Source organism: Nuphar pumila, chromosome 16 (genome assembly GCF_984573655.1).
Source record: "Nuphar pumila chromosome 16, dmNupPumi1.hap1.1, whole genome shotgun sequence".
In the NCBI taxonomy this organism is placed as follows: domain Eukaryota; kingdom Viridiplantae; phylum Streptophyta; class Magnoliopsida; order Nymphaeales; family Nymphaeaceae; genus Nuphar; species Nuphar pumila.
The window spans coordinates 30,936,485-30,954,947 of NC_143264.1; positions in this window are offsets into that span (position 1 = coordinate 30,936,485).

Sequence of the window (18,463 nt, forward strand, 5' to 3'; positions counted from 1 at the left end):
ATCGCAAGTCGACCAGAAGCAGAGGAGAAAATACAAGGTACTTTATTGCTTAATCTTGCTTTTATGGAAGCCTTAACACTTTACGGCATGGTCGTAGCATTAGCACTTTTATTTCCTAATCCGATTGTGTAATCCGAGAAACATGAAAAATAAGTACTTTTTTTGCTTTGGCCCAGCCTCTTTTCTTCTTTAAATTATATCAGCTCAACACTTCACTCCTGCAATCTCAGACAGACATGATTGGACTCGACTAACAACACTTGTTTTGACTATATCTTTCTAATCATGCATGCTTTTGATGTATGGTTTAATGCGTTTAGTTTAAATTACAGCAAAGAAACAAATTTGAAAATTTTGAATGTCAAAATCAAAAGTAAAGTCAAATTTACCGTAAAACAAGATTTTTAGGTAGTCAAACCGACTTGTTTTGGTTATATAACTTTGTTCTTAGACTTCTAAATGACTTTTTTTTTCATGTTTGAAAGATATTCATCATTCTTTTGGACTAAAACCTTTAGGATGTTGTTTTATATGCAAAATATAATGAAAATAGAGAGTACGTCGAAAACCACTATGGTCAACTTGTTTTTTGAAATATGACAATTGACACAAGACTACTAGGACAAAATTCGGGTGTTTACATTTTGTATCTCTTCGTGATCAAGCATGAGATGATGACAAAATAGTAAACACACCGATTTTGTAAAACGAATAAGATGAACACTGATATCAAATCCATTTCTAAAAAGTTGTTTTTGACGAAGATGAAAATGAAATTATGAATTAGCCGCTTAAAACATGTATGCAACATAACACAAGGGTCTCTCTATCATAATCAGTTTTTCAACAGTCTAATTGATTTCACAAATCATTGATCCTATGGTGGGCCACCTCTAATCATTTCACAATCAATTTTAATCTTATCCAAATTGCCTTTTGACTCCAACCTTGGGCATTTTTTAAGCCCATAGTGAGGGTCGATGTGGACCCTAAAGGTTGGTTTCAAATTTAGATTTCCGGTATTTTGCTTGACCTTGAATATCTGTTGGATGATCTAGAAATCCTAAGAGGATCCAATGATGTATGTATTATGATTCATATCAAGCGGATAAAGTGACTCGTTGTCGAATCATCATTTTTAACATGATATATTACGCGGTTAATTCATCAATTATTTTAGTACCCAAAATATATGATTAAATTATGCACTAGAGTAGAAAAAGAAATGGTTGAATCTAAATAATTCCTTCTTAAGTTCCATTTTTTAAGAGGGTACTACGAATGTTCTAGCATGTTCAATCAACACACTAAAATTCTCGCCGTGAGTCAGAATAGTTTGTGTATTCTGAAGAGCTATATTGGCTGAACCTAATAAGATAGCAATTACAACCCAATAAGTTATAAGTACTTGGTCATGCTCTTGGAAACCCCCTATTTGCCAAAAGAAATGTTACCAACTTTCGCACCGAATATTTTGCACAACCCTTTTGCGTGTTGAGCGAACATGGTAGAACATTCGTAGTACCGTCCGACAGAAATTGAAGCTATGAAGGAATTATTTTTATTCAACCATTTTTGTTTCTACTCTCCTACTTAATTTAATCATATATTCTGGGTACTAAATTAATTAAAGAATTAACGACGTAATATGTCACACATTGTAAATTTTTTAATTTGTCACTTTGCGCCCTAAATCCTTGAATTTATCCATAATCCATGAAGGTTGAAAGAAACCAAAGTTTCATGTTCGGTTTTGAATTAAGGAAATTAAAAATGATAAATCGACGGCGACAATAACCCAAGCCTTCCAAGTTCGGATGTGGGTTCAAGCCCGTTTACGCGCTCGATATGAATCATAATAACTAAAAATTGATTATGAGGTGGTCCACCCTAGGATCAATGATTTGTGAAATCAATTGCAATATCTAAAAACTTATTATGACCACCGAGTTAAGTTGAGTACATGCTTTAAGCTGCTTATTCATACTTTTACCTTCATCGTAGTCAAAAAGAACTTAGAAATGGATTTGATCTCATTGTTAATTTTATCCATTCTACAAAATCGGTGTCTACTTGTTGGTTATTAACGAAGCATCACATGCTGGATAACAAAGAGACAGTATGTAAACACCCCAATTGTGACCCAGTAGTCTTGTGTCAATGCTCAAATTTCAAATTACATGTTGCCCACAGTCGTTTTCGACATAGTCTGCATTTTCACGATATTTTTTGCATATAAAACAACATCCTTAAAGTTTTTGTCCAAAAGAATGATGAATATCTTTCAAACATTAAAAAAACAAGTCATTTTGATCTCAAATCGAAAAGTTATAACCAAAACAAATTGGTTTTGACTTCCCAAGAAACTTTTTTTACGAAAATTTTACTTGAATTCTTATTTTGACTTTCAAATTGGATAAAATTGTTTTTTTACTATAATTTAAACCGAACACATTAAACCATACCTCAAAAAGATGCATGATATGGTCCAAACAAGTTAATTATTCGTACAGTCCAAGCATGCCTGTCTCGGATTGTAGGAGTGAAGTGTTGAGTTGATATAATTTAAAGAAGAAAAGAGGCAGGGCAAACGAAATAAAAGAAGTACGTATTCTTCACGTTTCTAGGATTGCACAAAGGGATTAGTAAATAAAAGCCAGACTAGCGATACCTTCTATGGCTTATGGTTGTGCAATAAAGTACCTTATATTTTATCGTATGCTTCTGGTTGACAAGCGATACCTTCTACGGATTGGCCCGCAGTCGTACCTTGACGGACTCTGGGTCCAATAGAAGCAAGTAATATGGCCAATCCAGCAGCAATAACAGAAGCAACAGAAGTTAAATAAACCAATAAATTATTGTATATTACTAAATTAGTATACTTAATTAATGTTATTTGTATATTTATAGTATGAATTAGTTACATTACTTAGTATTTCATATTCCATCACTAAGATCCGTACAATTAAACTAAGAACTCCCAACCGAAATAGAAAAGTGATGATATTTGATATTACTGAATCATAAAGATTACTTCAATATCTCATTTTTATTCTCAAAATTTTGTAAATCCATATAATATAGTTCTTCTATTTATTTTCACCCAACCCATTCTTTCAATTCTTCTCTCCTTCATCTTATTTAAACGCATTCATAGGCATGCCTTCATATTCAATCCACATATACAGTCACAGACAAAAAATAAAGAGCTTATATCGTAATCCATATAGAGAATGTGAAATCTATGTCCATATTACGTCGTTAGTAATATGGGGAATGAAATAATATACATGGGTAGTCCATATATAACTATTGAATGTCTACTATCACATATGCATGTGTTTCTTCCATAGTCTAAACCATCATCATCTTATTTCTTTTGAATCGGATCGCACCTTGGAATGATTCTTCAAAGCAAACACTGGAGTTCACGTATAATATGCAGCTACGACTATCTAGCTTTACCCACGTAAACTACGTGATTTTCACTTGTCTTTATCATTATCTCACATCGAGTCGAACGAAGAGATTCATCAAAGCAAACTATCCTATATCATGTAATATGCGAGTCATCCCACGTATAAAGCAACGGTTTCGCATAACATAGTTCTTGTTGTTTCGTCACACGTGCCATTGAAGGTATCACGATTCAACTAGAAGCAAACGGTAAAATACGACAGTTATTTTATTGCTTATTCAGGCTTTTATGGAAGCTTTAACCATTTACGGTCTGGTCGTGGCATTATCAATTTTATTTGCTAATCCCTTTATGTCATACTAGAAACATGAAAAATACATACTTCTTTTATTGCTTTGACCCTGCATCTTCTCTTCTTTAAATTTTATCAACTCAACACTTTACTCCTAAAATCCTAGACATGATTGGACTGCACTAACAAGTTAACTTGTTTTAACCATATCTTTCATATCATCCATCATTTTGAGGTGTGTTTTAATGCATTGAGTTTAAATTATATTAAAAAACAAATTTGGCCAATTTGAATGTCAAAATCAGAATTTAATTAAAATTTTCCTAAAATCAGATTTTTTGGGTAGTCAAAAAGATAGGTGTGGCCCATAACATGGTACGAAATGACAATTTTTTTTCATGTTTGAAAGATAAGACTATAGTTTCATGATTCTTTTTGACAAAACCCTTTAGGATGTTGTTTTATATGCAAAACATATAGCGAATCTAGAAAATGTGTCGAAAGTGACTGTGGGCAACTTGTTTTATGAAATATGACCACAAGACTATGCCAAAATTAAGATGTTTTACATATTGTATTTCTTTGTTTTCAAGCATGTGAAGCTCTCTCAATTGCAAAAAAATAGACAGACTGCTTTTGTAGATTGGATAAGATCAACATTGAGATCAAATCCATTTCTAAAAAGTTCTTTTTGACAAAGATGAAGATGAAAGTGTGAATAATTAGCTTAAAGCACGTACGCAACATAACACAATAGTCTCTCTATAATGCCTCATAATCAGTTTTAGATACTATAATTGATTTCACAAATCATTGATCCATCGGTAACCTCTAATGCTCGGCCATCCAAATTGCCTTTTGACTCTAATACAAATAGATCTTGTGCATTTTTTAACCCCTATTGATGGGTCGACCTAGACCCTAAAGGTTGATTTCAAATTTACATTTCTTGTCCATATTGGTTGACCTTGAATATCTCTTGGATGATCCAGAAATTACAGGAGGATCCAATGATGTATGTATTATGATTCAGATAGAGCAGATAAAGGGACTCGAACCCACATCTTAACTTTGAAGGCTTGGGTGATAGTCAACATCGATTCATCATTTTTAACATCCTTAACTCAAAATCGAACAAGAAACTTTGGTTTCATTCAGCTCCTTTATGGAATATGGATAAATTCAAGGATTTAGTGCGCAAAGTGACATAAACGAAAAAATTTACGATGTGTGATATATTACATGTTTAATTCATTATTTAATTTAGTACCCCAAATATACGATTAAGTTAGTTTGCAGAGTAGAAAAAGCAATGGTTGATCAAAGTAATTCCTTCTTAAGTTCCATTTCTGTAAGAGGTACTACGAATGTTCTACCATCTTTGATCAACACACTAAAGGGTTATGCGAAATATTATGTGTGGAAGTAGGTAACATTTCTATTGGCAAATAGGAGGTTTCCAAGTGCATGCCCAAGTACTTATAACTTCTTGGGTAGTAATTGCTATCATATTAGATTCGCCCTCTATAGCCGTTAAGAATACAAAAACTATTTTGACGTAGGCAAAACTCAAAATGGAGAAGAATAAGGTAATTGGGTTCTTTTATTTGAACTCCATTCCTATTTGTCTTTGTTTCTAACTGGTTAGGTGTGCTTTTACCTTTGAGAATCATACAGTTATCTCATGAGAGTTGCACCTACGAATGACATAAATACTACTGTTGGTTTAGCTTTACTCATGTCAGTGGGTTATTTCGGTAAATGTAATCAACCGACTCCAATACTTTTACCAATTAAGGTCTTAGAAGATTGCACAAAACCTTTATCACGTAATTTTTTAATTTTCAGGAATATATTGTCTGATGAATTAGTAATTCTTGTTCTTGTTTCTTTAGTACAATTAGTAGCCATGGAAGGGCATCATTGACTAGCTTTTCATCCAAATAAATAATAAAACAATGCTTTAATTTTCAGAATCGCTTTTCCTAAGATCCCCTTTGTCCAATTCATGTCATAAATCTCCTTTATTTTCTGAGTCAATTGCGATGATTCATAATTGTGGCAATAATTGTTATTCTATTGGGGCATGCGACAAAACAATTGGAACTATGTTTTCAGAAACCACTGCTATTTCATTCCATTATATTCAACAATTAACCAAATTTGGAATTAATTGCAATTGAATCAATCAATCATTAAATCTTGATATGTGATGATTGACTATGATGAATCTCTTCGTCTGGATCCTTGTCAGATAATGATAAAGACTAGTAAAAATCAAGTAGGCACGTGGGTCGAGCTAGATAGCATAGCTACAATTGTTATATATGGACTACCCATGTATTATTACATTCCCTATATTACTACCGACTTTATATAGGTATAGATTCCACTTTCTCTAAATGGATTACGATATGAGCCCTTCCTTTTTTGTCTGTGACTGTATATGTGAATTGAATAGTAAGAGAAGCCTATGAATGCGTTTAAAGAAGATGGAGAGAAGAACGTAAAGGTTTGGAGCAAAGAAATAGAAAAACTATACTATATGGATTTACAAAAAACTCGAATAGGGAATAAAAATGAGATATTGAAGTAGTTCTGATGATTCAGTAATATCAAATATCATCCCTTCTTAAAATAGTTTGGGAGTTCATAGTTTAGTTGGATGGATCTTAGTGATGGAATATGAAATACTAAGTAATGCAACTAATTAATATCATAATTATATAATTAACATTAATTAAACACACTAATTAAGTAATATATAATAATTCATTTGTTTATTTAATTATATCATTAGCCATTTCTTATTTTTTTTGTTGTGAGGAGCTTAATATGAATCTCCTATTTTCTGTTGCATGAGTCAGGGTACTCCTGCGGGCCAAGCCATAGAAGGTATCGCAAGTCGACCAGAAGCAGAGGAGAAAATACAAGGTACTTTATTGCTTAATCTTGCTTTTATGGAAGCCTTAACACTTTACGGCATGGTCGTAGCATTAGCACTTTTATTTGCTAATCCGATTGTGCAATCCGAGAAACATGAAAAATAAGTACTTTTATTGCTTTGGCCCAGCCTCTTTTTTTCTTTAAATTATATCATCTCAACACTTCACTCCTGCAATCCCAGACAGACATGATTGAACTCGACTAACAAAACTTGTTTTGACTACATCTTTCTAATCATGCATGCTTTTGATGTATGGTTTAATGCGTTTAGTTTAAATTATAGCAAAGAAACAAATTTGAAAATTTTGAATGTCAAAATCAAAAGTAAAGTCAAATTTACCGTAAACAAGTTTTTTAGGTAGTCAAACCGACTTGTTTTGGTTATAACTTTGTTCTTAGACATCTAAATGACTTTTTTTTTCATGTTTGAAAGATATTCATCATTCTTTTGGAGTAAAACCTTTAAGATGTTGTTTTATATGCAAATTATAATGAAAATAGAGAGTACGTTGAAAACAAATATGGTCAACTTGTTTTTTGAAATATGACAATTGACACAAGACTACTAGGACAAAATTTGGGTGTTTACACTCTTCTTGATCAAGCATGAGATGATGACAAAATAATAAACACACCGATTTTGTAGAACGGATAAGATCGACATTGAGATCAAATCCATTTCTAAAAAGTTGTTTTTGACGAAGATGAAGATAAAAGTATGAATAAACAGCTTAAAGCATGTATGCAACTTAACACGAGGGTCTCTTTATCATATTCAGTTTTTTTAAACACTCTAATTGATTTCACAAATCATTGATCCTATGGTGGACCACCTCTAATCATTTCACAATCAATTTTAGTCTTATCCAAATTGCCTTTTGACTCCAGGACCGGCTGACCTTGGGCATTTTTAAGCCCATAGTGATGGGTCGACGTGGACCCTAAAGGTTGGCTTCAAATTTAGATTTTCGGTCCATTTTGGTTGACCTTGAATATCTGTTGGATGATCTAGAAATCCTAAGAGGATCCAATGATGTATGTATTATGATTCATATCAAGCGGATAAAGTGACTCGACGTCGATTCATCATTTTTAACATGATATATTACGCGGTTAATTCATCAATTATTTTAGTTCCCAAAATATATGATTAAATTATGCACTAGAGTAGAAAAAAAATGGTTGAATCTAAATAATTCCTTCTTAAGTTCCATTTTTTAAGAGGGTACTACGAATGTTCTAGCATGTTCGATCAACACACTAAAGGGTTGTGCGAGATATTTGGTGTGTAGGTGGTTTCCAAGTGCATGCCTAAGTACTTATAACTTCTACGGTCGTAATTTCGGTATAGCCGTTCCCACAAACTATTCTTACCCACCGCCAGAGTTTGTTCTGATATGTTCTTTATTTCGTTCAAACAGTTACCTCATGGGGTGTTAATTGCAGCTATGAATGATATAATACTATCGTTGCTTTAGCTTTAGTTATGTGAGTGACACATTTGTATGCATGCCTTACTAAAAAGGGCCGGGGTTATTTCGGTAAATAGATTCAACCAACTCCAATACTTTTTACCAATTAATGTGTTAGTAGATTTCACAAAACCTTTATCACTTAGTTTTTGAATTTTTAAGAATATATTGGCCAATCAATTAGTAATTATTGTTCTTGTTTCTTTAGTACATTTAGCCATGGAACGTCATCATTGAGTAGTTTTTCATACAAATAAATAATAAAATAATTCTTTAATTTTCAGAGTCGCTTTTTCTTTTTGAATTGATTAAAATTCAAAATTAAGTAAGCCCATGAATCTTATTGAAATAATTAATTCATGCATAGCTCAAGATACCTGCTTGTGGAACACGATTGACATAAATATGTGTATTTACGATATGTATTATATAGTGTAGGAAGAAAACAAAAGCAAGAGAAATATATGTACGATATTAATATTTATTATATTACGTATTACACCACGAGATTGTAAAAAAAGGAAGGAAATCCCAAATTTTCATAAGATCCCCGTTGTCCTATTCATGTCGTACATCTCCTTTATTTTGTTTGTCAATTATGATGATTTATAATTGGGGTAATAATTGTCACTCATTTGGGGCGTGCAACGTAACAACAGGATTGCTTCTAAATTGTTGCTAGATTGGCCATAGAACTTGCTTCTATTGGATTTAGAGTCGGTCAAGATACTGCGGGCCAAGCGGTTGAAGGTATCGCTAGTCAACCATAAGCAGACGGTAAAATACAAGGTACTTTATTGCTTAATCTGCTTTTTATGGAAGCTTTAACAATTTACGGCTGATCATTGCATCAACACTTTTATTTGCTAATCGCTTTGTGTAATCCTAGACACATTAAAAATGCATACTTTTTTTACTGCTTTGGCCCTGCCATTTCTCTTCTTTAAACCATAGGAACTCAACACTTTATTCCTAAAATCGTAGACATGCTTGGACTGTACTAACAAGTTAACTTGTTTTGACCATATCTTTCTAATTATGCATCCTTTTGAGGTATTGTTTAACGCATTGAGTTTAAATTGTAGTAAGAAAACAAATTTGGCAAATTTGAATGTCAAAATCAAAACTAAATCAAATTTACCTTAAAACAAGTTTTTTAGGTAGTCAAACCGACTTGTTTTGTGATGCCTCATAATCCGTTTTTAAACACTCTAATTGAGTTCACAAATCATTGATCCTTTACTGGACCACCTCTAATCATTTCACAATCAATGTCAATATTATCCAAAATTTTTAAGCACCTAATGTTGAGTCGACCTGGACCCTAAAGGTTGGTTTCAAATTTAGATTTGTGGTCCATATTGGTTGACCTTGAATATAACTTGGATGATCTAGAAATCTTAGGAGAATCCAATGATGTATGTATTATGATTCATATCGAGCGGATAAAGGGAGTCGAACCCGCATAATTAGCTTGAAAGGTTAGTCGATTCATCATTTTTAACGTCAATAATTCAAAACCGAACATGAAACTTTGCTTTCATTTGGCTGCTTTATGGAATATGGATAGCCTTCCCAAATTTTTGGAGCGAAGCGACCTAATCAAAAAAATTTACAATGTATGACATATTACGTTGTTAAATCATTAATTAATTTAGTACCTAAAATATATTATTACAATATGTAGGAGAGTAGAGAAGTAAATGATTGAATCAATATAATTCCTTCTTAAGTTCCATTTATGTCAGAGGGTACTACGAATGTTTTAACCATATTCGATCAACACACTAAAGGATTATGCAAGATATTCGGTGTGGAGGTAGGCAACATTTCTATTGCCAAATAGGAGGTTTCCAAGTGCTTGCCTAAGTACTTATAACTTCTTGGGTCGTAATTGGTATCTTATTAGATTGCCGTTCGGAATAAACAAACTATTCTGACCGACAGCCAAAATGTCTTCTGATATGTTCTTAATTTCATTCAAGAAGTGAGCAAAACTCAAAATGGAGAAGAATATGGTCCTTGGGTTCCTTTTATAGGAATTCTATTCCTATTTGTTTTCATTTCTAACTGGTCACGTGCAATTTTACATTGAAGAATCAAACAGTTACCTCATGGGGTGTTAGTTGCACCTACGAATGATATAAATACAACTGTTGCTTTAGCTTACCCATGCGAGTGGCACATTTCTTTGCAGGCCTTACTAAAAAGGGACTGGGTTATTTCGGTAAATAGATTCAACCAACTCCAATACTTTTACCAATTAATGTGTTAGAAGATTTCACAAAACCATTATCACTTAGTTTTCGACTTCTCAGGAATATATTGGCCGATGAATTGGTAATTGTTGTTCTTGTTTCTTTTGTACATTGTAGCTTTACCTGCTTATGGAACATGATTAATATAAATGTATTTATTTACATTTATTCGTAGGGTCACTCCATAACCTCTTCGAAGAAATCAGTTCGCTCCCAACGCGTTCCACCATCCCGTCCAATGAATCATTAGGATTCGTTTTTAATCGAATCCTCCGTAGTCACAGGTTCCGTCGTTCCCATAGCTTCTCCTCCATTAATGTCGAGGTCTGAATTCTGCAATGGAGCTTATAATTTAATCCGTCTGTAACGCCCCAGATTTCCAAAAACAAAGCTAAGTTAAAATTTTCATGAATTTCTTTTTTTTTCTTTGCAGCGGAACTTTAGAAAGCCTTTAGCAGCGGAATCAGATGATAATGAGTCGTCAGTTTTAGAAAACCCCGAGCACGTTGCATGTATGTAGCCAAGCAACTCATTGACCACCAAAGTGTTCCATTTTATCGAAAACCACATGTTTATTACAACATCACTGCTTGGAGAAGCAATATAGGTTCAATAAAAGGAAGCAGTACAACTCTGTCTAGAGAAACCCTGGAACTTGATGCCACCTTGCTACGCATATCGTCACGCAAGTCCAACACCTGAAATCCCCATTAAACGGGGTCAGAACCACTGATGGTCTGGTAAGCAAGCAAACATACATCCATTCAACTCAAGTATAATAATGACCTACTCAGGGTCACAATGCGCAATAACGATGCTCAAGCCTCCAAGGCTTAGCGTATATCGCAAGAGCCTCCGCAGGGCTATGAGTTGAGCATCCGCTCGAGTCCTCATGACTTAGAGCAAGCCTTTTTAGGGCTGTGATTTGAATAACCGCTTAAGTCTCCACGACTTAGCCATGACCTCTTTCGGGCCTCAAAGTGATGTCTAGCTCAAGTCTTCATACTTGACACATCCGTATCCCACGCATCTAAGGACAGCTCCTCGAGCTTCGCTTAGTCGTGCGGATACAATACGGATCTTCGCCCAGTCGGTCCAGTAGTATACCGAACATGACACCTTCATAAAGGTTATGCAGGACTGACTCAACACGTCTTCCACTCATACATTCAAAACATCGTTGTACCTAGAACTAATGCATTGTTTTGATAATTAACCGCTCCCGCCTTTGGTACGCAGGTAGAGCTATTGTCCGGGCATCAACGCGACGTTCTGGGGGTTGATTATTCTATGTATTTTAGATACCCCAGAGACCTGTTGACCCTATCCATAGTAGGGCAGTGTGTTTCAACTGGGAGAACCCTACTAGGCTCATATTCGGATGCATCCTCTACTTGCAGTAGTTGGGTTAAATCCTTAGATCTTAAGGATAACCACGACCCCAAAACCCATGAGTGACTGAGGCTATCGTGGACTCTATCAGGTCCAAAGTAAAATACATGTCACTCAAGGCTGTACCATCACTATCATTCCACAGTGAGCATAATTCCTGAAGGGGTCTGCCAGTCTTACAATTACTTGGACAGAATCTGCATGACATTTAGGCAGCCCGTGTTTTTAGCACTACGGGAGTATGTACCCGACCCCATTCAGTCTGCCCCAACACAGTCATTACTGAGGGGGTACCCCTAACACGATTTTCAACCGCGGGGTATGTGCGACCTTAAGTCTTATTCATATGCATGCAGAACACCGCTCTTGGCACTTCGGCCACCACGAGCATCACACCTCTTTGGGTGGAAGTAACACACTCTGGCTCTTCGGCCCTTACGAGTCTGGTTATGTAACCGTTCTCAATGAGCATGCATATGACTCGATCTAAATAGATCGGCTACTCGGCGTATTTTTACGCAACGAGTCCAAACCTAGCCAAGGTGCAACCTCTACTCCGGCTCAACGGCCCTTACGAGCAAGGTGCCCTTGCAGGTACAAGAATAAGAGCCGATCTGGCATCGTTCCATCAACGGACATCATGATGCCGTTCCATTGGTTCTGGCAGCTCTTCTGCCAACCATTTCGTCAGCACCTCCCCTGCTCTACCGGCATTTGTGCGACGAACCCTTCTACGTTATAGAGGGCAAACCATGAACTGGGTAGCACTCTGCTATATGTCAGAGTATCCTGCTACGTTCTTTCTGAGCTATTCTTAGCTTCTTCAGAAATTTCAGCAGCACTTCCTCTCTTTTACGGAGAAAGCGTGCGTTTCTTTTATCCATTTCAGCGGCATCTCCCCTCTTTGGTGGGAAATCGCTACGCTTAACTCGAGAAATGGATGCGCACCGTTGTGCGTACTTTGCATCCATCAAGGTTGCAGGAACCCTGGGCCATAGCCAGGCCATACGTAATTAACTTAGTCTTTACGTAAAGAGCATTTTGCCAAAAGGTGAAGCCTTTCCAATAGGGGCTTCATTCGTCAAGCAGAATCTTGAACGAGGAGCGGTCAGGGAATCGCATGGGCGATTTGGAGTTTGATCTCCATTTGAACGCTCATTTACGCGCTATATATGTAATATAAGCAGAAGCCTGTGCTTTATACAGCGGCGGCGTAAAGAAATGCATATACTATTGTTCAGGGTGTGTAACTGAACAAAATATTCTACATATATAACAAAACAGAAGCCTTGGCATCGTTCAACGCGACGGCGTAAGTAAATACATTGCAAAAAGCAGGAGCCTTGGCATCGTTCGACGCGACGGCGTAAGTAAATGCATAATCGGAAGTGCAATAATTGGAAGTGCAGAAAACAGGGAGCCTTGGCATCATACGACGCGACGGCAAAGGTAAATTACATAGCCTGTGCGATATAGGATGCGTCGGCAGAATCAGCAGATATATACCTAGATCCGTATCCAACGATAGTTATGAGGCGAGCGGGTGAACACCGAAGTATTCTGAAGGGCTCAACCAAGAACTAGGGCGAGATACCATTTTAAAAACGCATATACTGCGTATTTGAACATAGATGTATCCGACGATAGTTTCGAGATGAGCGGGTGAACACCGAAGTGTCCAAAAAGGGCTCAATCAAGAACTAAAGCAAGATACTACTTCAGAAAGTATATTCTATATACGAACAATCAAATACTTGAAAGAGATGGATCAACGAAGCGAACTTACTTCAAATCGTGGAAGAAACGGCTCCGGGTTGCTTCTTTGGCTTTGATCATGCATATAATTCAGGGTTTATTAACATTAAAATATGCATGATTTTATGAAATAATGTTTCAAAAACCCAATTTTATGTTAGTTTTTGAGTAAATGTGCTAAAATGATTTAAAAAATATAAAATGCATGAAAAATAGTTTTATTTTACAATTTTATACATATTTTAGTTTTTGTTATAATAATAGTAGTTAGTTTTAGTTTTTTTTAATAAAACTAAAAAAATATATATAGAGTAAATAGTTTTATATTCATTTTAAGTATTTGTTTTTAGAAAAGAAGAAAAAATTTAGTAGAATAGTTTTTATTTTCCTTATAAATGAAATAAAGTTTTTGAAAATTTTTCTAAACCGGTTTACACGGTTTTTTGACTTAAAACTGAAAAAAAATAATAATAGCAAACCGGCTCGAACCGGTTTGCGTTTTTTTTTTAAACTGAAAAAAATCGGTTTCAAACCGGTTCCAGCCGGTTTGAAAGTTTTTAAAAACCCAAAGCAACGAAAAAAAGGGCGTCTCCCCATTTACGCCAAGTCCTTCTTCTTTTCCCTCTGTTCACTCTCTTTTCCCCCTTCTTCCACCGGATTTCCCCTTCTCTTTCTTCCCTCTCTCTTTTCCCTTGCCTTTCTCTTCTCCCTCCTTATCTTCTTCCTCAGTCCGGTGGAGATGTTCAGTCCGGCGGCGGCATGAGTGGTGGAGACCACTTCTCTTCCAATCTACCTCCAGTTCACGGTGAGTTTTCTTCAGAACTTCTTCTTCTTCTTCTTCTTTTTCTGTTTCTTTAGTCTAATTTCTTGTAATTCTAGGTGTAATGCTTGATTTTGATTTCATTGTGCATTTTGAATTCGTTATATTAGCATCTGGATTTTTTTATTGTCTTTTCAGTAGCCGTGAATTCTGCATCTAATTGGATCTGAGTTAAAATCCAGTGAACATTTTAGGATAACTCAGGCATCTGAGCCAGAGTAATGGCATTCTGATCTTTGGAGTAGTTTTTGTTTGATAAAAGGATCATCATGATCATTCTATTGGAACTGATCAGAGATCGATTGTCAAATTAAAATGCAATCTCTGTTTTCCGGCAAGTATTGTGATTTCTGATTTCCGGTGAGAGATATATATCGTGTTTAGCAATGATCTGAATCATATAGACCATCTGAATATGCTGTAATCATTTTTTGGATCTTGATATTTACTCACCGGAATCCATTTCACAGAAGCTGGAATCATTTACTGATTTTTATATTTACTCGCCGGAAAATGTTTTTACAATGAAAACCTGTGTTACGGTGGAACAAGATCTGATTGATCTTTTGATTGATTTTCTAAGTGTTGTTTGGCTTGATTGATCACCGATTTACTGAATTTCTAGTTTGATCAATGGTTATCTACTGATATCTCTGGAAACCTCATTATCCGGCAGCCTAAATCCACCTGAACTTCAATTCTGTTCTATCGACATTATGCATTGGATTTATTGACTTCCGGCAAGGGCTGTGTTAATCAATTGACCACCAGTATTGAATGAGCCAGTATTTGATTTCTGTTTGATCAATTGCCTGATATCATGAATCCATATTTTTGATTTCATAGGATTGATAATGTAATTTCTGGATTGATAAATGAATTGTTCAATTGATCAGCTATTTTAAACAAATTCAGTCTATCAAAAATTATCCCTGTGTTATGTGTTATTCCGGCAAGAGTGATGTGGTACTGGACCAGTTAATTGGATATCCGGATCCGATTTGAGATACTGAATTATCGGATGATAATACTTTGCTGATTTTTTTTAGATAGATATTACTTAGATTACTTAGTGTGTTGATATTAGATTACTTCGTTAATTCATTAACTCATTGTTAGATTACTTAGTTGCTAATCATTTTGCTATTAAAAATAGTTTAGTTAAGAAAGATCATTAGCATTTTTAGTAAGATTTAATAAAAGAAAAAAAATATATCATTTGCATTTAAAATTGTCATTTAGATTTCTTTAATGATTTCTTTCATATTCTTAGCATTTAGTTAGTATATTCTATTTCTTCTTTCTCTGGTACTGCTCGTGTTTTGTTTGATTTGTGCAGGATAACGAAGGAGTGGAGTGGAAGTGATTGCATGACACGGGGAAGCACAAGAGTAGAAGATGTTTTTCTTTTATTTTAGCATTTAGAATTTTAATTGGGTTTGTAAATATTGCACTTTACGCCCTCTGCGAAGGGTATTCATTTGTTGTAATAGTTAGTTGTTTTTAATTTTCTCGTACATTTTACATTTCAAATAATTCGGCAATAAAGAATAGTTTAGACTTGTTTGTTTGAATACAACATATTCCCGTTCCCTGAGTTCGATCCGGTCTCATCCACTAGTGAGAACCGGTTTTTATTATTTGATGTCTGGTTTTCACATGCTTTTCATATAAAAATCTTTTCAAAATTACAACGATTTAAAAGAAGACATCAAGCTTCGAGCCTTCCTTCGAGAGGTCAGACTAAGTCAGATGAAGCTGACTTAGTTGAGAAAGAGGTAGAGTAGGTCAAGCTACTCAACCTAAGTGGTTTGAACCAAACAGGGTTCGATCCAAGTCAAGCAGGTTCGAACTCAGCTCAAGTAGGCTAAGTCTGGGTTCAGAAATCCAAACCAGAATCTGGACCAAAAAGGACTTTGACTTTGACTTTAAACCCAACTAGGTTCAATCAAGTCAACTAGGTTTGGACCAGGTCAAGTGGGTTCAGACCCAGGTCAGGTGGGTTAGGACCAGGTCAGGCAGGCTCAGGCTAAGTCAGGCAGGCTCAGACGAGGTCAGGTGGGCTCAGGTGGGCTAGGCTAGGTAGGGGAGGTTTAGGAGAGAGAGAGAAGGCAAGAGAGAGAGAGGGGGTCGATTTTTATGAGAAGAGAGAGAGTGGGGAGGGCTATTTATAGCCCAAGCTCACCTCCTCTTGGGTTTTTCCATGCCCCTTTTACCCCCTTGTCTTCTTTTTAATTCCAAGAGGTTCCTTGGTGTGGGGCCCACTTGGATATTCCATGGGATATTTTTGTGGGTCCCACCAGATATTTTCTGAGGAATATTCCTATGGGTCCCACCAATATTTTTGTGGGTCCTGCAAGAATTTCGGGTTTTCGGTGATTTCTTTCCGAAAAATTCTGAGTACGCCATTCCCTTCGTATTGACGTAACTAAGAAAGTTGGCTCGCAGGAATCCTTTGATTTTGTTCAGGTAGGAAGTTATGGCTTTCAGAGTGTTTAAGCATATATTCGCGATTCGACGAATATCCTAAGTATAACTGGCTCACAGGAATTGATTCGTTTCGCATTCTGAGAAAAAATGTTATTTTTACCGGTAAATGCCTCATGAATTTTATTCAGATATTTTCTGAAAAATTGCGGGTCTTACATCATTACCCCCTTAAAGGAATTTCATCCGCGAAATTCAGCTAAGAGTACAAGGTGAAGAGTTCAGGATATTTATCCCGCATATCCGATTTGGGCTCCCAAGTGCAATCCTCTATTCCATGATGCTGCCACCTCACTTTAACAAGTGGAATGACCTTCGTCCTTAGCACTTGCTCCCGTCGGTCCATGACCTCTACTGGCCTTTCTTCTACCGTCATATCTTCTCGGATGTCAATGTCTTCATGTTGAATGACGTGAGAAGGATCATGAACGTATTTACGAAGCATTGATACATGAAATACATCATGTATTTGCGCGTATTGTGGTGGCAATGCTACACGGTAGGCAGTCTCTCCGATTCGGCTCAAAACTTCGAAGGGACCAACGAATCTGGGGCTGAGCTTCCCCTTCCTTCCAAAACGAAACACACTCTTTGTTGGAGAGACCTTGATAAAAACCTTATCTCCAACCGCAAAAGTGAGCTCCCTACGTCGTTGATCGGCGTAGCTCTTCTGTCGACTCTGAGCAGTCAGTAGCTTCTTTCTGATCATGTGGACTTGCTCAGTATAGTGCTGCAACACAATGGGCGAGTCCAAGGTTCGCTCACCCACTTCACCCCAATGGATTGGTGAACGACAGGGCTTGCTCAGTATAGTACAAGGCTTCATATGGTGCCATCCCAATGCTAGCGTGGTGGCTATTATTATAAGCAAACTCAACCAACGCTAGGTGAGAATCCCAATCACCCTTCCATTCCAGCATACAGGCTCTTAGCATATCTTCAAGAGTCTGTATGGTTCGTTCTGATTGCCCATCTGTTTGGGGATGGAATGCTGTACTGAACTTGAGTTTCGTCCCCAGGGCTCTCTGAAGCTGCTCCCAGAAGTGAGAGGTGAACCTCGGGTCACGATCAGATATGATCAAAATCGGCACTTCATGGAGTCTAACGATTTCCCGAATGTAAGTCTCCGCCAATCGTTCAGTTGAGTATCGAGTGTTGATTGGCAGGAAGTGAGCAGACTTGGTGAGTCTGTCTACGATCACCCATATTGAGTCATGTTGTCTCTTGGACCGAGGCAATTCAACGATGAAATCCATCGTAATGCCTTCCCATTTCTATTCTGGAATCTCGATCCGTTGCATCTTTCCACCAGGTCGCTGATGTTCGATCTTAACTTGCTGACAGATCAAGCACTTCGAGACAAACGTAGCCACATCACGTTTCATACCCCTCCACAAGTACTTTCTCTGCAAGTCCTGAAACATTTTCGTACCTCCAGGGTGAATGGTGTACTTGCTATTATGAGCCTTCTGGAGTACTTCCTGTCTTAGCTCAGGGTTATTTGGAACCCAAATCCTTTCTTTCATCCATATTCCTCCATCTTCTTTCAAATGGAAGAAAGTGTCATCTTTTTCAGCACGAGCTTTCAATTCCAAGTACTGGGGATCCTTAAACTGTTCG